At 34.7% G+C, this 21,974-nt stretch overlaps 1 pseudogene; it reads left to right on the forward strand.

Moving 5' to 3' along the window:
* Positions 1–18,644, forward strand: part of LOC115283830 — a 121,217-nt pseudogene extending 102,573 nt beyond the window's left edge.
* Positions 18,645–21,974: the final 3,330 nt, after the last annotated feature.

Below are 21,974 nucleotides of genomic sequence, written 5' to 3' on the forward strand. Positions count from 1 at the left end.
ACTTTAGCCTCTAAAAATAAAGCCTTTAAACAACACACTCTCAGTTATGTTCCCTTTCCTGCCTTCTTGGACTGGGAAATACTTTTCAGCATTACTTCACCAACCTAGTCCTTACAACTATTACGCTCATGCACTTGGTCAATTAGCATTCATGTTCTGCCATCTATCCCAATCTTCATTCCTAGAACTAACAGTCCCTCATTCTCCTCTAGCCCTATATGTTACTAGGCAGTTGGAATCCATAGCTCTCAACCTAATTGGGGCTCGAAGTTGGCTACCTTCTTTTCGTCTTACCCAGGCAGCAGCTTGTCCAAAAGAGCATAAACCTCAGAGCAGGACCTACACTTTCTCTTCACATTCTAGCTTTCCCAAAGCACCAAACATTCCCTTTTTTCCCACATTGCTGCATTCTCATATCCCAACATCAAGTGCAGTTATACAGAATTTAGGAGAACTTTTGGTAGTCAGTTTCTATATTATCAATTTTTGTCTCCAATATGGTTATATTATAGTCAGTAATAGTTATCATTATTGTTATCACTGTAGGTTTTGCTATAATTAGCTATAGTTATAAAGTTATAGTTACGGTTATGGTTAAGCTACTTATGGTTATCTATAATTAATTGCAGCTAATATAGTTATTTTTAGTTACTAACTAGTTATGGGTCCTAGTTATAGATAATTCTAGTTAATTCTTGCCAAACATAGTCACCATGGCTAACTATTCATTGTGAATAGTTATGACTACCAATTAGCAATGGACACCATTCATGACTGCTAACTAATCATGACTATTAAACTTGGCTACTAGCTGCTTGTGGTAACTGATTGTGACCACTAGATATCATTGGTGGTAGTTGTGGTTACAGGTAATATTTGGTAGTAATTGTGGTTAGTTGTACTTATGGTTAATTGTAGTCAGTTATGAGTATAAGTTTTAATAGGTATGGTGGGTTATAGGTAGTTATGGTGTTCAAATTATAGTTATTTGATCTAGAATGTAATAAACTCACAAATGTATCTTCAGATCTTTCAAAGCTTTTATAATCCATGGTACTGGGCAACACTATTTTATTCAATCACAATCACTTGACTTGTTACTTACAGAGAATATAAAGGGTAATGTCTTTCAACACAAAGGCACATATATTAGGTACAGTGGTGGGTGGTTATTATTCTTGAGTATTTGTGCCTACTAATTAGTTGTTGTCACTTATGGCTATAACTATTTGTGGTTAGTAGTTATCCTGCCAACTACTTGTGTTTACTATGTATGATTAGTTGTAATTATGGTTTGTTATAATTATGGTTACTTATGGTTATGATTGGCTAATTAGTTGATGTTGCTTAATTACTAACTAGTTGTGTGTATTAGTTATGGCTACTAACTAGTTATGTTCCTGGTTATATTTGTTCTATGTGTTCTGTTCATATGTTCTATTCCTACTACTAACTGGTTATCATTTATAGTTGTGGGTACAAGCTAGTTGTGGTTGTTATGTGTGGTTAGTAGTAGTTACTTGGTATAGTTGTGGTTCTTTATTTTGTGGTTTATTATTCTTCATTAGTTATGGCTACAAGATTTAGCTACTAAGTAGTCACAGTTGCTCATTATAGTGACTAAATATGTGTGGTCATTGTATAACTATTTACTATTTATAGTTACTAAGCATGGTTAGTTTGTAATTCTGGTTAGTTTTAGTCATGGTTTGTTGCACTTATGTTTGGTTATGATTCTTGACTCATTATGGTTACTGATTATATCTATTCACTCACTGTGGTTACTAGTTGTGATTATTAGCCAGTTATAATTATTCTCATGAATGTTAACCAGTTTTGACTGCTATTTATTGCTAGTTCTGGTTGAATATCTTTATGATTAATTATAGTTGGTTATATTTATAGTTAGTTATGGGTATAGTTAGTTCCAGGTAGTTGTGGAATGTTAGAGTGTTGGACTTCTAGTTATTTGACCTGGAATGTAATCTGCTCACAACCTTATCTATCCTCAGGTCATCTAGACCTTTCATTTCCCATGCCGTCTGGGCAACATACTTTCACTTTAATTTTACTCCATTTATTTGACTTATTATTTACAAAGAAACTACAGGGCAATTTCTTTTTTCTGGGAAGAATATGTGTATTCACAGTCACATAAAAATAAAATTACTTTCATAATGCATTATTTTTTCTGCTGTTGCCATGAAAAGTATTGTATTTTATAGTACCCTATATTTGCCTAGCACTTTAGATTTAAAAGAGTTGTGTGTGTGTGTGTGTGTGTGTGTGTGTGTATACATAGTAACTTAAGTATAGCTGACACACTATGTTCCATTTGTTTCAGGTGTACCACTTAGTGATTTTACAAATTATGCATTATGGTGTGCTCACCACAAGTGTAGCCACCATCTGTCTGGTTACATCACTATTATAATATCATTGACTGTATTTCTTACATTGTGCCTTTTACTCCTGTGACTTATTCATTACATAACTGGAGGACTGTATCTCCCTCTCTCCTTCACCCATTTTGCCCAACCTCCCACCCCAAGATGTAAATTCTTTTAACACAAAGCCATGTTTGTAAATTTCTAGAAGATTCCTTGCCTTCAGCATCCCATTTGTTATGCTCAGACTTCAGAGGCAGCTGACAAGCAAAATACCAACCACTTGTGCAATTCTTATTCCTATAAATAACTCCTTCCCCAAATCCCCAGCTTTTGTCCAGTTCCAAGGAGAAGTACTCTAGAAAGTCAGGATTCATCTCTCCTTGCACAAGGCTTTGTTTGTAGTTCTAACATAGCACTGAATATATTCTAGCTTCTGTCAACATTAATGTCAATGTCTGTGTTTGTTTTCCTCACTAGATTTTGAACTCCTGGATGATAGAGGCACATCCCTTATTTATTTCTTCATACAGTGAAGTATGGAAGTGGTTCTAAAGTGCTGTTCCCTGTCATAATTTGAATCAGTCATAATTAGTATTACTAATATTAGATAATAAAAGTTAAGATGACTTATTTTGTTTTGGTATACATATGTGCATATGCATATATGTACACATTCAATCTAGGTTATCCCAAAAACAATATCATACTTGGTTGTATTCTGATATACATTTATTGATTGATTGATTAATGCTAAATTAACAAAATCAAGGAAGTTTATTATTGGCAACCATTAACTTTCTCCCAGCATGTGTCTGCAGTGCTCTGAGGCTTGAATTATAATAAAAAAATCATCCATCTTGGCATGGGTATCCAGGAATTATTATAGAAAAAAAGAAAATTGAAAAATAATAAGTAAAACATGCTCCTTTATATATATGTGTGTATATATATATGTATATGTACATGTGTATGTATATGTAAAACAAAACTATCCACAAAACTATCTATCATATGGTTGGAGTGATAAACATGTTTTTCATATTACTATAAAAATTCATTGTAGAGTTAATAAGACAGAATTAGATATAGGTATCTAGTAGTAGCAACAGTAGTAGTAGTAATAAAAAGGAAATTTTGGTGAATGATTCTTTTCTTTCCAGATATTGTACTCTGGAATTTCATGTGAATTTTCATATTTGAAACTCACAACAAAGATATCAAGGAGACAACTAATAATTCTACAGCTCATATTTTTATGAGAATTAATTGAGAAAGCATATAGAAAATACATTAGAAACTGAAAAGCCACAGAAATGCAGAAGCAGTCATAGTATCACAACCATAAATTCTACAACTGCCAAATTCCATTTCAATAAGACAGGTGGAATTTCTACTTGAAACTTACTTATCTAATTGCCAAGAAGTAAGTTCTCTTAGGAATTTTTAATGCGAGTTAAAATTCCCTTTTTCCCATACCCAAAGTTTTCTAGATGTCAGTACTTCAGGAAGAACCCATGGTAAAGCTGGATTAGAAGGACACAGTGTTCTTCCAAAGTTATGATTCTTGGAGCTCAGTTCTCTGAATAAAATGAACTCTTAGAAGAGAGTTGAGTATTGCTGAGAAAGGCGAATCCAAAAGTGAGGGTGCTATTTTATCTTTTGGTATTATGATTTAAAGCACTTACCAATGAAATTAAGGGGTATGATGTTTATTTAAAACTTGTAAGTGTAATCATCCAAGTAAAATGGTCTGAAAATAATGAGAAGGATATCAAAGTAAGATGTCATAGCAAAAAGTAAATACGTAAAACTCAATAGGTTCCCTGTCCACAAACAAAAATCAGCCAGCACACACAATGAAAATATAAATATAATAAAAACAGGAGCAAAAGCACAATTGCTAGACACAACCTCATTGTATCCTTCTCAGACATCTAAGAAGAGGCAGCATTCCCTAAAAAGCAATAATCTGGAGTGTATAATATATTAGGTACCTGTATCAATAGATGAACAAGATCTTATCAAGCAGCATACATCATATAGACCTTTGACTTATTTTGTTTATTCTCATAGTCCTTTATCATATAAAATTATCATGCATTTTGCAACACAGGATTGTTTTATATTTGAATGAGGTAATAAATTTAAAATACTTTGGTTACCTGGTGCACCTGGGTGACTCAGTTGGTCGAGCATCCTACTCTTGACTTCAACTCAGGTAATGATCCCAGAGTGGTAGGATTGAGTCTGCGTCAGCTGTGTGCTGAGCGTGGAGCCTGCTTGAGATTCTCTTTCTCTCTCTCTCTGCCTCTCTCCCTCACTCATGCACTCTTTCTCTCTAAACTTAAAAAAATTTAAATACTTTTGTTACCTGAAATGTGAAAAATACACATAAGTGATTATATATTCTTACCACATTTATTTCCATACCCATCAGCCCAAGTTCATTATTGCCAGTGATATCCTATTAAGAAATTATTTACATACAATTAATTATTTTTTGAAAAGTTCTTATTATAAGTGAATATTAACACCCTCTCTGCATTCCCCATGTTTAGCTCCTCTATGTCTCTATTGTGTCTGGAGTCCATGTGGCTACCATGGTCTAAATATATCAACTAAAAGCAGTTGTTTTCATTGCTGACAACCAAATTACACAGGTAATAAAAGGTAATTATTAAATGTGTTCTTATTCTTACTAATAAAAGTAGTAGTAGTAAATATATTTTGTACTACCATTAATACTATGAAGAGGAGAAAGAAAAAGAGTAGTTCTATTGTGTAACTGGTGACTTACCAAGCATGCAATGTCTCTGAGGCCTTGACGTGGATTATCTCCTATCCTTCTCAATAAACCCGTATCACTGAATCTTGTACTAATTGAAGGACACCGGTTTGTCATGAGGATTAATGAGACAACATAGGTAAATACTTCTGGAACTTGAAAAGCAACAGATAAATTAATAGGTTACATTATCACAATGAAAATTCCATACCTAAAAAAAGTAATGTGTTCATTTTCTATTTACAAACTGCTTAACCACCAGGATATATGTTTTCTTTTCTGCTTCTATTAGCAATAGTTTACCACCACTATTTGGTTGTTTTCCTTTAAGCCAAAAAGTCTCCAGTTATTGATGCTTCAGTTGGAGGACTGGAACACCTTATAGGGACTGACAGCAAAGCCGATTCAATCCATTATGGGAAAGCAGAGTTTTAAGAATTGAGGTGGTCCCTTGCAACTCACTGATTATGGTGATATAGAATGAGGCTTTATTTACTACAATTCACAAAATATAAAGCTATCATTCTCCACCTAGAAATATGGGAAATATAATCCCAACCATGCATAGTTAAAGCTGGGAGGAAAATAGGTAACATTTTCATACTGAGGAATCATGAAACTGATTTTGACCAAGAGCAATGAAATATACAGTGATTTTTCTCACAGTTGCCTAGGCTGACTGTGTGGGTGAACAATAGTTTTCCTTAAGAAATTGATGAGAGAGGGGCGCCTGGGTGGCTCAGAACTTGATTTGGGAGGGTTGCTGGGTGGCTCAGTCGGTTAGGTGTCCAACTTCAGCACAGGTCATGATGTTGAGGTTTGTGGATTCAAGCCCCGCATCGGGCTGTCTGCTGTCAGTACAGAACCTGCTTTGGATCCTCTGTCCTCCTCTGCCCCTTCCCTGCTTACCTGCTTATTCTCTCTCTCTCTCTCTCTCTCTCTCTCTCTCTCTCTCTCTCTCTCTCTCTCTCAAAAATAAATGAAAATTAAGAACTATTTTTACAAAAGAACTTGATTAAGGAATTTAATTATTTCCTTAAACTGTAAATAAATTCACACTACTCATCATGAGACCATATAAAATGTCAGTCTCTAAAAAGCAACACTGATTTCCTTTTCCAGGTATATTGTCACTTTGAAAGCCATGATCTTCATTTGATATTAACCAAGTGATATCCCACTAGATTAACTTTGAAAAGGATACAGTGGCTCAAGACACATAAGACACAATAAGTCACAATAACCCACACTAGCTTGAGAACAAGCACCAAATCATGGAATCAATCTATAATGCAATTATGAAAACTAACTTAATGATAAAATGATAAAAATGTTTAATAGAACAAAACACATGGGAGGCACCTGAGTGGCTCAGTCAGTTAAGGTACAGACTCTTGATTGCAGCTCAGGTCATGATCTCATAGTTCGTAAGATAGAGCCCCACGTAGGGCTCTGTGCTGACAGTGCACGGAGTCTGCTTCTGATTCTCTTTCTCCCTTTCTCTCTGCCCCTCTGCTCATGCTCGCTCTCTCTCAAAATAAATGAATAAACTTAAAAAAAAAAAAGAACACATGCAATGGAGGAATCTAGAAGTATTGTAAGTTATAACCCAAAAGTACCATTTAATTAACCTCATATTCTATATACACACAGGTTGAAATATACAATATTTATATATTTCACATGAATATTCATGGAATATTCTAGGCAGTAAAGGTGTTGCATAACCATGGGGTATAGTATGTTTCCTTTTCAATGAAAAGAAAGTCAATGCACCATTGGGATGTAAAATTGAATATTGGTCTATATATGTTTGCATGCATGTGAAAAATAATATTAAAAGATAATCAGAAGCTTAAAATTAACATGTAGAGTGAAAGATAGATTATTATTTTCTTATTTATCAATAATTATGTTGAAATATTACTAAATTTGATATGGAAATTAAATAGGACACCATGAACATACTTAAACAACTTGTTATAAGGTGTTCAATAAATGATTTAGGGCATGTTAATAGGTAATCAAAGAACTTATTACTAGTATCATGAGTGACATAGGTTGTATTAAGAGCAATAGTAATAGTAACAGGGATGATGATGATATAATGTACAAAAATGACTTTTTAAAATGATAAACATTACCTTCGCCTGCAGTGTGCTTAGGGACTTCTTGCAGATTAATTCATTTTATCATTACAACAAATGCACGGCATGGAAACTACTATTAATCTTCCACACAAGTTTGTTGTGAGGATCAAATGATGTAACAAGTTGAAGTGTTCTAGGAATCCAAAATGGGATATCAGCAAGAACCATTATGTTATAAATTACATAGCATTTCATTTCTAACAAAATAAATATAGATATGTGTGCATTTATTGTTTACAAACTACCTATCTGAAAGGAAGTAAGCTCCATAAATGTTTCTTGTTAAGATTAACACCTACTTTTTCATAATGACACACACACATGCACAAACACACACATACAGTGACATTTCTACACAAAATATTTTAGTTTCTGCTATTAAGGTCATGATACCAGGGTCATGGGATCAAGCTCCATGTCAGGCTCCTCCCTAAGCATGGAGCCTGCTTAAGATTCTCTTTCTCCCAAATAAGAAAAAGGGAATATAGTAAGTACCACATATCAGTTGTTGATATATAAGTATATATTCCTCATTCTGGAGGAAAATACTCCACTCTGCAAGGTGTTGTTTTCTGTCTGGTGTCTTAACTGAGACTTTACCAGGTCATTCAATCAATTTACTGCACCAGGTGATGCTGGATTATATGTTATGTTATCAGACCTCTGGTCATGTGTCAGTTACCACGCCTCCTTCATCATAAAATGAGTCCCTTGAATCAGGCACTTTGTAAGCTTCAAATGATGATACCAACAGAAATACTGAGGGCAGAGAAAACAAGCTAAACCCATATCTGGAGAAGGTGTCAATTTTGTTAAAGACAAATCATGCCATCCTCTATGGTAGAATGGTCTGAAATAATTAACTTGCAACAGAGATTCTGGCTGTTCTTGCTGAGTATTCCATGCTTTTGAACCTGTGGATAGCCTCTTTCCTTACCATCATAGCTACTCCACTCATACCCGCAGTGTGCAAACAGTGGGGTTGGCTAAGGACGGAAGCTGGCTGACATGCACACAACAAGTCAGAGATATATTTGTGAAAGTGCAATTTGGAGATCCAAATGTGTCTGGCACACCTGGACTCAAAGGTGGTCTCTGCTAAATGGAGTTGCCATTCTCTTATCCATGACCTTGCCAGAAGCAGCAGCAGCAGCACCTCACTTCTACCTCACAAATAATCCAACAAGTCTATCTAATTGGTAGAACCTAATTCACTATCAGAGCTCTAACTGCAATTAGAAGGGTAGGATGGATAATACACAATATCTACTACATTTATTTTGGAATTTATGTACTTCTACTCAAAAGTGAAATTAGTCTATTCTTAGTTCTCCTTACCAGGCTTTTGTTAAGGTTTTGCTATCTTTGTAAAATTAATTTAATATCTATGTATGTTTGTGTGGGCCTAGATTTGTTTGTATAGCATAAGAGAACGATTCTTTGAAGATGTTTGGGAGATATTTAACAAACTTTCTAATTTCTTTTTATACTTAATAATTGTATAATAATAACAATTGTTTCATAACTGTGATAGGAATACGATAGGCCATGCCATGGTAACAGACAACCCAAATATTTCAACATAATCAAATGGCTGCATAAAGCAGTTCTCCTCCAAGTGGTAACTCTTTAGTTGCCTTGAGTTATAGCACTACTATCTCAACCTAAGACCACTTTTTTTGCCACAAAAAGGGTGGAAAGTACACAAAGCAATTAAATGTTCCTGCCTAAAAGAGAATGTCACTTGTTCTCATAGCCCATTGGCCAACATTAGTCCTCATTAATAGCCTCACCTCTACCTCATAAATAATCCAACAAGTCTATCAAATTGTTAGAACCTAATTTACTATTAGAGCTCCAACTGCAATTAGAAGGCTAGAATGGACAATACACAATAGCTACTACATTTATATTAAAATTTATTTGTGGCCATATTTACATCCAAAAAAATGATAAATGTGATCTTTTATATGCCCAAAATGTAGAGGAGAAATTGATATTGGTAAGCACTAATAATCTCCATACAGCCTACCAAATATTTGCTTCATTCTTCTTTCCACGGGGAAAACATACTTAACTCCTCTCCAAGGAAGAAAAGACACATCCCATTCAAGCACACTTGAAAGTCTAGAATCTGCAGATGATTTGCAGTATTCCTTCCATCAAGTCAAGTTATGGCTCTCCTTACTCCTGAGACCTATGAATTAAAAGGTCAAGTCATCTGCCCTCTACCTGATCTAATATATAGTTGTGGAACAAAAAGAGAATAACCATTCTAAATACTCTCCTTTGCAGAGACAAATAATGGGAGACAAAAAGAAGTCACACATATATAGCAGGTATTGTGAGTATCTCTTACCCAGGAGATTAGAGGTGTTCCTTCATTAGGCCATGATTCTTTTCTCTGTATCAGGTTTTATGTTAATTCTTCTCTGTGGCTACATGATTCATCCTCACCTTCCTTTGCTATTATCTTCCTTTTATATATCTGAAGTGAGCATTACAGAATATGTCTTCCTTGGGGGGTATGCATCTTCCTCAGCTTTTTTTTTTGTGTAGAATTTTGGTAGCCTAATGATTGTTTTGAGTCATATGACCTAAATTGAGTTTGACGGCATAGACTATTTTAATGCTGAAGTTAAAGGATTGGTTTAAGTCTTTTTCACAGGCTTTCTTCATTTCAGCCTATGATATGTTTAACAGTTCAATTGTCTCAAAAATTTAGCTTTCATTTCAGTCAGCAACATGTGCCAATATCTACACCCATACTTCTTTTGCAAGCATAGCTCTCCAATTTGCTATAGCTTATGTTTTTCTTTCTTGTGCCCACATCTCCATGTTTCTTTAATGTGGATTAACTTGAGGATGTCAGTCTTCTGTGAAAAGACCAGCTCATTAAGATAATGTTTACCCTGAGTATTTTATTTATTTGAAAAGTTTTATAGGGTGTCACACCATTAGTCTAATTTTCCCCTGATACATTTTAATAATTTGAAACCGCTTAATGTGTATTGCCGATCACAAGCTATCTAAATCTTTTTTACTTTACAGTTTGACATTGAAAACCAGTTGAGTTTTCCAACCAAAAAATATATGAAATTCATATACTCTCTATTCCCCTTTATTGCTATTTGCAAATAAGCTAATACTTTACTGAGCTCACCTCTTTCCTATACTATTCTTACCAATTATAATCTAGGCTCACCAGGAAAACAAAACCAATGGGACATATATAGATATATATAAAAGGAGGCTCATTATAAGAATTGTCTTATGCTGTTATGAGGTCTACGAAGTCCCTCAGTCTGCCATCTGCAGGGTGGAAAAACAGGAAAATAGGAAAATCGATGGTGTAATTCGTCTGAGTCGAAGACTTAAGACTCAGGGGCTGATGGTGCAATTTCCAGTCTGAATTTCAGAGCACAAGAACTACAAGTGCTGATGTACATGGGCAGGAAAAAAGGAGTCTCAGCCTAAGCAGAGGGAATGAATTGCCCTTTCTTCACCTTTTCATTCCATTCAGGCCCTCAACAGATTGATGGATGCCCACCCACATTGGTGAGGACAATATTTACTCAGTCTACTGATTGAAATGCTAATCTCTTCTGGAGACTTCCTCACAGACACACCCAGAAACAATGTTTTACTAGCTAACTGGGCATCCTTTAGCCCAGTCCAGTTGACACATAAAAAAGCCATCACACCAGTCAAACCAGCAGCAGCCAACAAACACCACTAACACTACTATGAACAGTAGTAACATTCTTTTCTAGCCTCATCCCCTATAATATTTCTCTACTAGCACTGTTTTCCAAACTCTTCCCTTATACCTACAAACTCACTAATCATATGCACTAAGTCCATTATAAGTTATAATTTCAACAAATTATCGCCACTGAAAACTCCTACCACAGAAACACTTAGCCAATGTCACACTTCAGGTTTTCGTTATGTCAATATTGCATTTTTAGTACCAGATTCTATATTAATCAGGTGGATTAAGCTAGGCTAAAGTAACAAACAGTCCTACAATCTCGATAGTTTAACACAGCAAAAGCATGCTTCTGATTCACACAAATTACATCATTGTGAATTCAGGTAACTCTCCAGAATATCTTCCCTCTATATGGTGACTGAGTAATCAAGCCACTTGAAACTGGAAGCTCTAGCATCTCAACACAATGTCTCCTATAGTTGCTGCAAGTAGAGAAGAGAGGTAGGAAGAGTTGCACATTGGCAATTAATATTTCTTTTTTTGAGTTTTTTCTTAATTCCAGTTAGTTAACATATAAAGTGTTATATTAGTTTCAGATGTACAGTATAGAGTGATTCAACAATTCCATAAATCGCCCTGTTCTCATCGTGACAACCATCAGTCTGTTTTCTATAGTTAATAGTCTGTTTCTTGATTTGTCTCTCTCTCTCTCTCTTTCTCACTCTCTCACTCCCTCCCTCCCTCTCTCTCTTTTCCGTTTGCTCATTTCTCATTTGTTTCTCAAATTCTACATATCTGTGAAATCACATGGTATTTGTCTTTCTTTGACTTATTACACTTAGGATTATACTCTGTAGCTCCATCTATGTTGTTGTGATGGCAAGATTTCATTCTTTTTTATGGCTGAATAATATTCCATGGTATTCCATTGTACTATGTGTGTGTGTGTGTGTGTGTGTGTGTGTGTGTGTGTATATATATATATATATATATATCACTTCTTCTTTGTCCATGTATCAATTAATTGACACTTGGTCAGCTTCCATAATTTAGCTATTGTAGATAATGCTGTTATAAACATAGAGGTGCATGTATCACTATGAATTAGTGTTTTAATATTCTTTGCGTAAATACCCAGTAGTGTGATTAATGGGTCATAGGGTAGTTCTATTTAACTTTTTGATGATGCTCCATACTGTTTACTGCAGTGGCTGCACCAGTTTACAATCTGACCAATACTGCATGGCTATTCCTTTTCTCCACGTCCCTGCCAACACCTGTTGTTTCTTCTTTTGTTTATTTTACCCATACTGACAGGTGTGAGTTCACATCTCATTGTAGGTTTTATTTGCATTTCCCTGATAGTGATGATGAACATCTCAGCAATTAAATATTTCAACCTGAAAACAAAAAATAAAATTTCTGTTTTCAGCCTGTTGTCTAGAACTAGTTAGATGGCCCTAATTACAGTAGGACTAGGAAATATACCCTTCTGACATACATAAAATGGAGGAGAACCAGGTACTCTTGAACTCCAGTAATGTATATCTCAGATACTATGGGAAATAGTATAGCTTATAAGAATACAGCCAGAGGTCATAAGCCTTAAACTCAAACCACAGCTTTGCTATTTGCTGCCTGACAAATGGCTTAAACTCTGACCCTTGGTTTAACGTATAGATAATAATATCTCTCCAATTGGATAATTATTTATTTTTAATAATATTATCCTTGGGCGTTGCTTAGTACAGTTCCTGGCACACATGAAGCATTCAATTTATTATTCTATTTATGCATGGTGCATGAAGACATTGTGATTCACTAAGCTGTGATTGTGACCAGTAAAATCTGCTGCAGATAATCTCTGGGACATCATGACAGTACCACTTGTAATATACATACTATAACAGGTCTCAGTCATTTACCAGTCTTTAGCAGACTGGGAAAATACTGACACTGTTATACCCCTCACAATAAATTAGAGTGAAGACCATGATGATAGCAATGTGTTGAAAAGAAGAAAATTAATGTCACAGAGGCTATTTAATTTTGCTAAGATATCAAATTTTGTAGAACAGTGGTTATTTAGTGTAATCAGGAGCTACTTCAAAATTACATGGTGAAATAGAAATTTGAAAAGGAAACACATCGCAAAAACAAGTAAATGACCCTGAAGAGCCTCTCAAAAGAGCTGTTTGTAACATCCTTTTTATCTGGCTTCTGCAAATGCTATTATAACACCTCCTAAGTAATTTTATCCAAACTTTGTCTGTCATCAATGAGGATTTTTGAATAAATAAAATTTCATATTACTGTAATGATGTTTTGGCCCTTCTAAGGAAATAAGTGTATATTACAAATAGAGATTTTTCTGTGAAATGACTCATAATTTAAACACATTTTCTATGTTTGTGGCACTAAATACTCAGAGTTTATGCAATATGTTATTTCTTTTTACTTTTAGGTACTAAAGTTATTAGAAGTTTTAAGCTTATAATAAATGATAATATTTTCTTCAACTGATATATTCATATTAAATAAAAGGTTTTCAAATTTTTATATTTTTCAACTGTGGTCAAATGTCCTTCAAGAATTATAAAATTACCATGTGTTCACTAAAAACAATGGAATAAACTAATGATCTAATTAAAAACATATATAATTTTACATAAACACACATTTTCCTTCCTTACCTACAAAGTCCAGAAATGTACTATATATTATTCCATACTTTTACCAGTATCCTATGTGTGTGTGTATATTTTACTTGGCATATCGTGAATATCTATCCAAATCATTAATATAGATGTAACTTATTCTTTCTCTGATAGCTAAAGAAAACCCTCTATTATGAATATACAACAATTGGTTCAAGCTTCCACCCAGACATTTAGAGCAGAGGTAACACCTATCCTTCTCAAGTTATTCCAAAAAATAGAAATGGAAGGAAGACTTCCGGACTCATTCTACAAAGCACATATCACTTTGATTCCTAAGCCAGACAGAGACCCAACAAAAAAAGAGAACTACAGGCCAATATCCTTAATCAAATAGTTTTTTTAATGTATTAACAGCATGTTAGTTAGTAGAAATGCCATAGCAAAACATCACAAACTGCGTGTGTTGAACCAAGAGAAATTTATTCACAGTTATGAAGGCTAGAAGTCAAAAATCAAGGTGTCAGCAGGTCCATGCTCTCTCTGAAGGCTGTAGGGGAGGAATTCTTCCTTGCTTTTTCTTGCATCTGGTAGTTACTGGCAAGTACTGGCATTCCTTAGCTTGTAAATACATCATTCCAATCTCTGCCTCTGTCTTCACATGGCCTTCTCTCCTTTGTGTCTGTGTCTTCCCATGCCATTTCTCTCTTTCTGTCTCTATATCTCTCTTCTTCTCTCCTTATAAGGACACCATTCATACTGGATGAGGATCCTAAAGCAGTATGATCTCATCTTAACTTGATTATATCACTAAGACTCTATTTCCACATAAGGTCACATTCATAGGTAACAGGCATTAGGACTTCAACATATCTGTTAGGGGGATACAATTCAAGCAACAGCAATAGAATAGAAATGTGGATGTTTATGGAACTAAATATTAATACCAAATGTTTCTAACTGATAAGATTACTAATTGTATATATTTCATTCTTTGTAATTTCAGCATCTTTTATGAAGCTGAAAATGGACTCTGACATTTTGTTAGACACACACACACACACACACACACACACACACACACACACACACAGTTTTATCCTTAGGTGAAGATGGAATTTTCCATGGGCCTGGTTTGGTTAGTACAGTGCTGCAAAAGTACTTGATATCAAGAGTTGTCTGACTGGTTGGAGTGTGTTTCTCTTGTTGTCTCTCTCTTCAGATCAGTGTTATAATTAGAGTAAAAGAAACTGAAAATGATATATCCCATTTCGTTAGACACACATCTTCTCCCACATACACATACATCCTTGTCTTTAGTTAATAGAATTTTCTTATATATCTTTTGTCTCTAGTTGTCTGACTACCCTGGGTGTGTCTTCCTTGTCATTTACCTATGTAGATGTCTAGCTCTGGTCAGCATCTGCTATTTGTCAGTATTTCTATGCTTTCTAAGATGAGAAGAGAGACTGTGGAAGGGAGGGGTGGGGAGGGGAGAAAGAAAGAATGAGGAAAAGAGAAAGAAGATATTAAATTTTTTTCTTAATGGTTATGATACTGTATGAAGTATTTACCTATATACATATATACATAATTACAACGGAATACTAAAGTAGCCTGATAAAATGATTGAAGTCAAAATCCTTGAAGTGATATGCAGTGATATCAAATTATATGAAAGGAGCAAATTCAAAAATAGCATGGTTGGGGCACCTGGGTGGCTCAGTTGGTTAAGCCTCCGGCTTCAGCTCAGGTCAGATCTCACGTTTGTGGGTTCGAGCCCTGCGTCAGGCTCTGTGCTGACAGCTAGCTCAGAGCCTAGAGCCTGCTTCCGGTTCTGTGTCTCCTTCTCTCTCTGCCCCTCCCCCTCTCATGCTCTGTCTCTCTCTGTATTAAAAATAAATAAAACATTAAAAAAAATTTAGAATACTTCTATCCAGACCACTCCCCCTCATGAACTATCTGGTTCTCATTGGTAGAGTGAGTATAAGAAAGACAAAAAAAAAAAAAAAACATGGTTAAGTGATTCCTTTTTGGGGGAAATGAGACTAGAAACTGATGCCATAAAAGTTGACCCCATCATGTCACACCCCTCTCCTTATTTTTCATTTATGGTACAGAAATTGTCCCTGAATCCAAAAAGACTACATCATATACATGGTAGCTTAGTTGACTGATAGTTCAGTCTCATTTCTTGCCAGATAGCAATGCAAGCTACAGTTATAGCTTCAACATATTTGTAATTTCTACTTTTCAGACAGATTTGGAGGTAGTGTGAGAATTAGTGATTTGAAATGTAGCACATGACACAATTTGTAGCATGGTTAGGGGTACCTTCAAAGATTCTGCCACTAAGATGGTAGACCAGGGATTCTGCCACTAAGATGGTAAACCAGGAGTGAGTAATGAGTGACAGGAAGAGCAGGCCCACCTGCTGTGAATACAGATAGACATGGGTTCTGATTTGGGCTGCCCCACTTTCCACCTGGGGCATGAGTGTTTAGTTTCTTGCCCTCTTGCAACACTGTACTTGGTCTTTCTTTTTCTAGTTTGTATATCCAAATAAGTAAAAAATTAAATCCTATTATTATTATTATTATTATTATTTGGATTTAGTTAATTGTTAATGAGGTTGGGGAGTTCTGGGGGGCAGAGGAGGGCTGTTTGGTTTTTATGTAACCACTGGTCATTTTTATTTTGTTTGTGGGGATGTCACTTCCACTCAAATTTCCTTGGCCAAAGTCAGTCTATGGTAATGCCTAAATCTAAGGAAGTTGAGAACAATCCAATCACACGCATAGAGTGAGAATCAGAAATAGTAAGCAACCAGTGATATTGATTACTTAGATAGATTTCTGGAAGTGAAATTTCTTGGTCAATGACAGGTATATTTGAAATTTCCATAAATATAACCTTCAGTGTTCAAAAGAGATATAACAATCAACTTTCAATAAAAATGTGCAAGAGTATCTATTTCTACACATCCTTTACAGCTCTTGATGTTGCTAGAGTTTTGTAAATATTTTTATTGAAATACAACATACATACAGTAAAGTATATGTATGTTCAATATACAGCTTGATATTTTTGTTTACAAAATAAACACACACATGGAACCAACACCCAGGTCAAGACATAAAACATCATATGCACCCCAGAGCCTCTGCCATGTCCCTCTCAGTAATTACTCTACAATGTAAACCACTATTTTGACTTCTAACATAATAGATGAATTTTGCCTGTTTTTGAACTTTTCATAAATGGAATCATACATGCATATCCTTTTGTATCTAAGTTATCTTGTTCAATATTATAGTCATGAAATATATCCATGTTCGTAATAGTACTTCATTCCTTTCCACCATAGTACAATTTTATTAGATGACTATATAACATCACTAGTTCACTCTGTTGTTGATAGGCAGTGGGTTATTTATTATTTTGGAGTATTACAAATAACGTTGCCATGAATGTTATTTTGGTTCACATATATAGGCATTTCTGTTGTGTTTATATACCTGACTGGAATTACTGTGTAATACGGTAAGCTCTAATATGTATAGCCTCTCAGTTTTCCAAAGTAATTCTGTCAATTTGTGTTCCCTCAAACAATGTATTGGTTCTCACATCCATGCTGACTGGTCTATTTTTTAAATTTTAACATTCCTCAAGGCATGTATTTTCTGATTGTGATGTTAAGTTGCCTTTACTTGATAACTACAAAATTGAATGTCTATTTTATTGTCTTATTGACCATTTGTATATTGTGTTTTTCATGCAGCTGTTCCAGATTTGTCAGTAAAAATAATTGAGTTGCCTCTTCCTTCTGCTGCTCCTGGTGCTGCTTGTGTGCTCATTAGGTGTGGATCTGGTACCTCTTTTTTGAAGCGGCAGCTGAGGAGACTCCGGCCCTCGCCATGGCTGAAAACAAGCCCAAGGAAGGCGTTAAGACTAAGAGCAATGACCATATTAATTTAAAGGTGGCAGGGCAGGATGATTCTGTGGTACAGTTTAAGATTAAGAGGCATACACCACTTAGTAAACTAATGAAAGCCTATTGTGAACGACAGGGAGTGTCAATGAGGCAGATCAGGTTCCTATTTGATGGGCAGCCAATCAATGAAACAGACACACCTGCACAGTTGGAAATGGAAGATGAAGATACAATTGATGTGTTCCGGCAGCAGACCGGAGGTGTCTACTAAAAATGGAACATGTTACTTTACCCCAGAATTCTCTCCCTTCAGAACAAGAATACAGTCTCAGTTAGAAAATCACAATTTGGTTCTACCACATCCTGACTACTACAATATAGTTTTCTCTAGTATTTCATTTTCCCCTTCCCTGTTCATTTATTGAACATAAAAGTGACTGGGTATGTGCACAAGCTTATTTCATTTTTTAACTAAATGGACAATAGTATGTTTTGATTGACATCAAATGGAGATGGGATAGGGCAAATACTCCATTTCTGTGAAAATGCCCTTTTCTCCATTAGTGGTATGCTCATTCAGCTCTTTATATTCCAGTAAGTTGTTTTGCTCTCACTGTTTAACAAAAAAAAGAGCAACATAAAAACCCTTGCATACCTTGTTAGATTGGAGAATTTTAATGTTTTTCACTTATCGTTGAAAAACTAAGTTTATAATTTTTTGTACGTTCTGTTACATATAGGGCAATCTGTCTTTAAGTAGGGATAAAAAATGAATCCTAGATAGCTTTCCTTTCAAGTGTCTTGTTGTTTAAATAAATTCCTTGTTTAAAATGATAAAAAAAATAATTAGGTTGCCTTTAGCCTTATTGATTTGTAGTTCTATATAATTCTGAATCTAAGTTCTTTCTCAGATACAGGTATTGAAAATATTTTTTCCCATTCTGTGACCTGCCTTTCACTCTCCTAATGTCTTAATTTTAATAAAGTGGAATTTATTTTTTTGTTTAGGGTTACTGCTTTTGGTGTCCTTTTTAAGAAATGCTTGACTATATCAAGGTCCTTAAGACATTATCCTGTATTATCATCAATAACTTTCATTTGTTTCACCTTCCACTTTAATCTATGATCCATTTGGATTAAATTTCACATATAGTTTGAAATAGATGCAAAGGATCATTTGGATTTATTGAGTAACCAAGGTGATCCAGAGCCACTTTCCAAAAGGACCATTTTCTTCCCTCCTGCATTAAAATGGGTTATTTTTATCATAAATTAAATGGCAGTATACATGTAGATTCTACACCATTGTTCATCTTTTCTGTATTTGCAACAATCAGACATTGGTTAAATTGTTATAGCTTTGTAAATAAAGTAATTTGATTTCTATAAATCATCAAATTTTGTTTTTGTACAAGATTTTAATGCTGTTATTGCCATTTGCAATTCTATGTAAAATTTTTAATCCCTTTGTCAATTTCCATTTAACAAAGCCTATTGGAATTATTATTTTGTATCAGAGATCAAATTATGGAAAATAAACATCTTTAAAATATAGAGTCCTTATTGAATACTGAAAATGAACCCAGGACTGAAGGGGGAGGGGGAGGGAGGGAAGGGGGTAATGGTCATGGAGGGAGGCACTTGTGGGGAGAATCACTGGGTGTTATATGGAAACCAATTTGACAATAAACTATTATAAATTTAAAAAAAATTAAAAAATATATAGAGTCTTCTAATCAATGGCCAGTGAACAGTTCTCTTTTTATTTAGGTCTATGTTAATTTCTCTCAATGTTTTTATAGTTTTCTTTGTAGAAGTATTGCAATATTTTGTTAATTTTACCCCCAATATTTGACAATTTTTGAAAATAATGCCAGTGGTATTATTTTTCATTTTATTTTCTGCTTGTCACTAATGTATAGAAATACAAATCATCTTTGTATATTATGATTGTTTATGTGTCAAGTTGACTGGATCAAAGGGTGCTTAGATATTTCGTTAAATATTATTTCTGGTTGTGTCTGTGAGCGTGTTTCTGGATGAAATTAGCATTCAAGTATGTGGACCAAAAAAAGTTTGCCCTCCACAGTGTGGACTGGCATCATCCAATGTGTGGAGGGACTGAATAAAACAAAAAGGGCAAAGGGAGAATTTACCCCTTCCTACCTGATTACCTGAGCTGGGATATCAGTCATATTCTGCTGGCCTGGATTCTCATTCTCAGGCCTTCAGATTGAGTGAATTACACCACTGGCTTTCCTGGATCTCCAGCCTGCAGATGGCAAATTATGGAACTTCACAACCTCCCTAATTGTGTAAGCCAATTCCTCATAATAAATAATTTCCTGAATATAACCTATTGGTTGTTTTTCTGAAGAACCATAACCAATACATACTGTGACCTTATATCTGGCAAACTTGCCAAATTTATTAATTCTAATAAGATTTTTGGAAATACTTTTAGAATTTACACACAGCTATGTCATCTGTAAATACTGAAACACTTATTTTTCCTTTTCAATCTTTGTAAGATCCAGTTCTTAATTTTTTTAAGTTTATTTATTTGAGAGAGACTGAGACAGCATGAGCAGGGGAGGGGCAGAGAGAGAAGAGAGAGAGAGAATCCCAAGCAGGTTCCATACTGTCAGCACAGACCCTTGATGCAGGGCTCCAACTCACAAAACCATGAGATCATGACCTGAGCCAAAACTGAGAATCTGTTGCTTACCTGACTGAGCCACCAAGGAGCCCTGATCCATTTCTCTTTCTTAATTTATTTTCTAAAATATCCAGTTCAAGTTTGATTAGAAATGATAATACAGACAACCAGGTTTCATTTCTGATCTCACAGGGAAGGCTTTTAATATTTCACCATTAACATGCCTTGTGTTGGGAATGTTTTAAAACTCTTTATCTGATTAAGAAATTCTCCTGAATTCCTAGTTTTCCAAGATTTTTTCACATGAATAAGTGTTGAATTTGATCAAAGATTTTTTTCTGCCTCTATTGTGATTATCATATATTCTTTTCTGTTAAGGTGATGGATTACATTACTGCCTTTTAAATGTTAAACCATTCTTTTATTCCTAGAACAAATCCAACTTGTTTGTGATGTACTTACTATCCTTATTATCCTTGGATTTATATTGCTAATATTTTATGTAGGAGTTTTGCATCTATAGTCGTAAGACATTTGATTGATGGTATGCCTTTCTTATATTGTCCCTGACAGGTTTCAGTGTCAAGATTATAATGGCCTTATAAAACATGTAAAGAAATGTGTCATTCACTCTTTTTTTAATTTCTGGAGGAGTTTAAGTAACATTCATGTTATTTTTCCCTTAAATATTAGTGAGAATTTACTGCAAATCCATCTGGATCTGGTATTTTCTTTGTGGGAATATACTTAAATGTGGAACCAATTTCTTTTTTTATTTTTATGTTTATTTATTTTTGAGAGAGAGAATACAGGCAGGGAAGGGGCAGAGAGAGAGGGAGGCACAGAATCTGAAGCAGACTCCAGGCTCTGAGCTGTCAGCCCAGAGCCCGATGCCAGGCTCAAACCCATGAACTGTGAGATCAAGACCTGAGGTGAAGTTGGATGCTTAACCCACTAATCCTGAGCCACCCAGATGCCCCAGAACCAATTTCTTTAATATGTATAAAACTATTTGGATTTTATGTATCTTCTTGAAATCAGTTTTAGTAAGCTGTATTTTGTACATAATGGGTGCATTTTATGCAAAACATCAAATTTATTGTTCATAATATCTTCTCATCTTTTCAGTATCTATAGATTCTATACTGATGTCCCTTTTTCCTGACTGATATTTATAATTCATATTTTCTCTGTTTTTCTTATAAGTGATGCTACAGATTTATTAATTTCATTAGTCTTTTCAAAGAGCCAAATTTTGACTTTGTTAATCTTTCCTGTTGTCTGTTTTCTATTTTTTTGTTTTCTGCTCTTATCATCTTCCTCCTTCTTTCTTAGAGTTTAATTTGCTATTTTTTAATCTTCTTGAGGTGGATGTTTACATCATTGATTTTTACCCTTTCATCTTTTCTAATATGTTAATATAAGGCTCTAAAACTCTAAGCACTGCTATAGATGCATTGGACAAGTTGTATTGTCATAGCTTTATTATAGTTCAGTTCAAAATATTTTATAATTTTCATTTTGAATCTTTGATATTGGGTTATTTAGAATCCTATTACTTAGTTTTTCAATATTTGGAGATTTCTAGTCTTTTTGTTATTGATTTCTACCTTAATCACACCCACTGTGGTCAGAGAACATACTCTGATTTCAGCCTCACAAAGTTTGCTGAGAATTGCTTTGT

The sequence above is a fragment of the Suricata suricatta genome, chromosome X, assembly GCF_006229205.1.
Source record: "Suricata suricatta isolate VVHF042 chromosome X, meerkat_22Aug2017_6uvM2_HiC, whole genome shotgun sequence".
NCBI classification, from domain to species: domain Eukaryota; kingdom Metazoa; phylum Chordata; class Mammalia; order Carnivora; family Herpestidae; genus Suricata; species Suricata suricatta.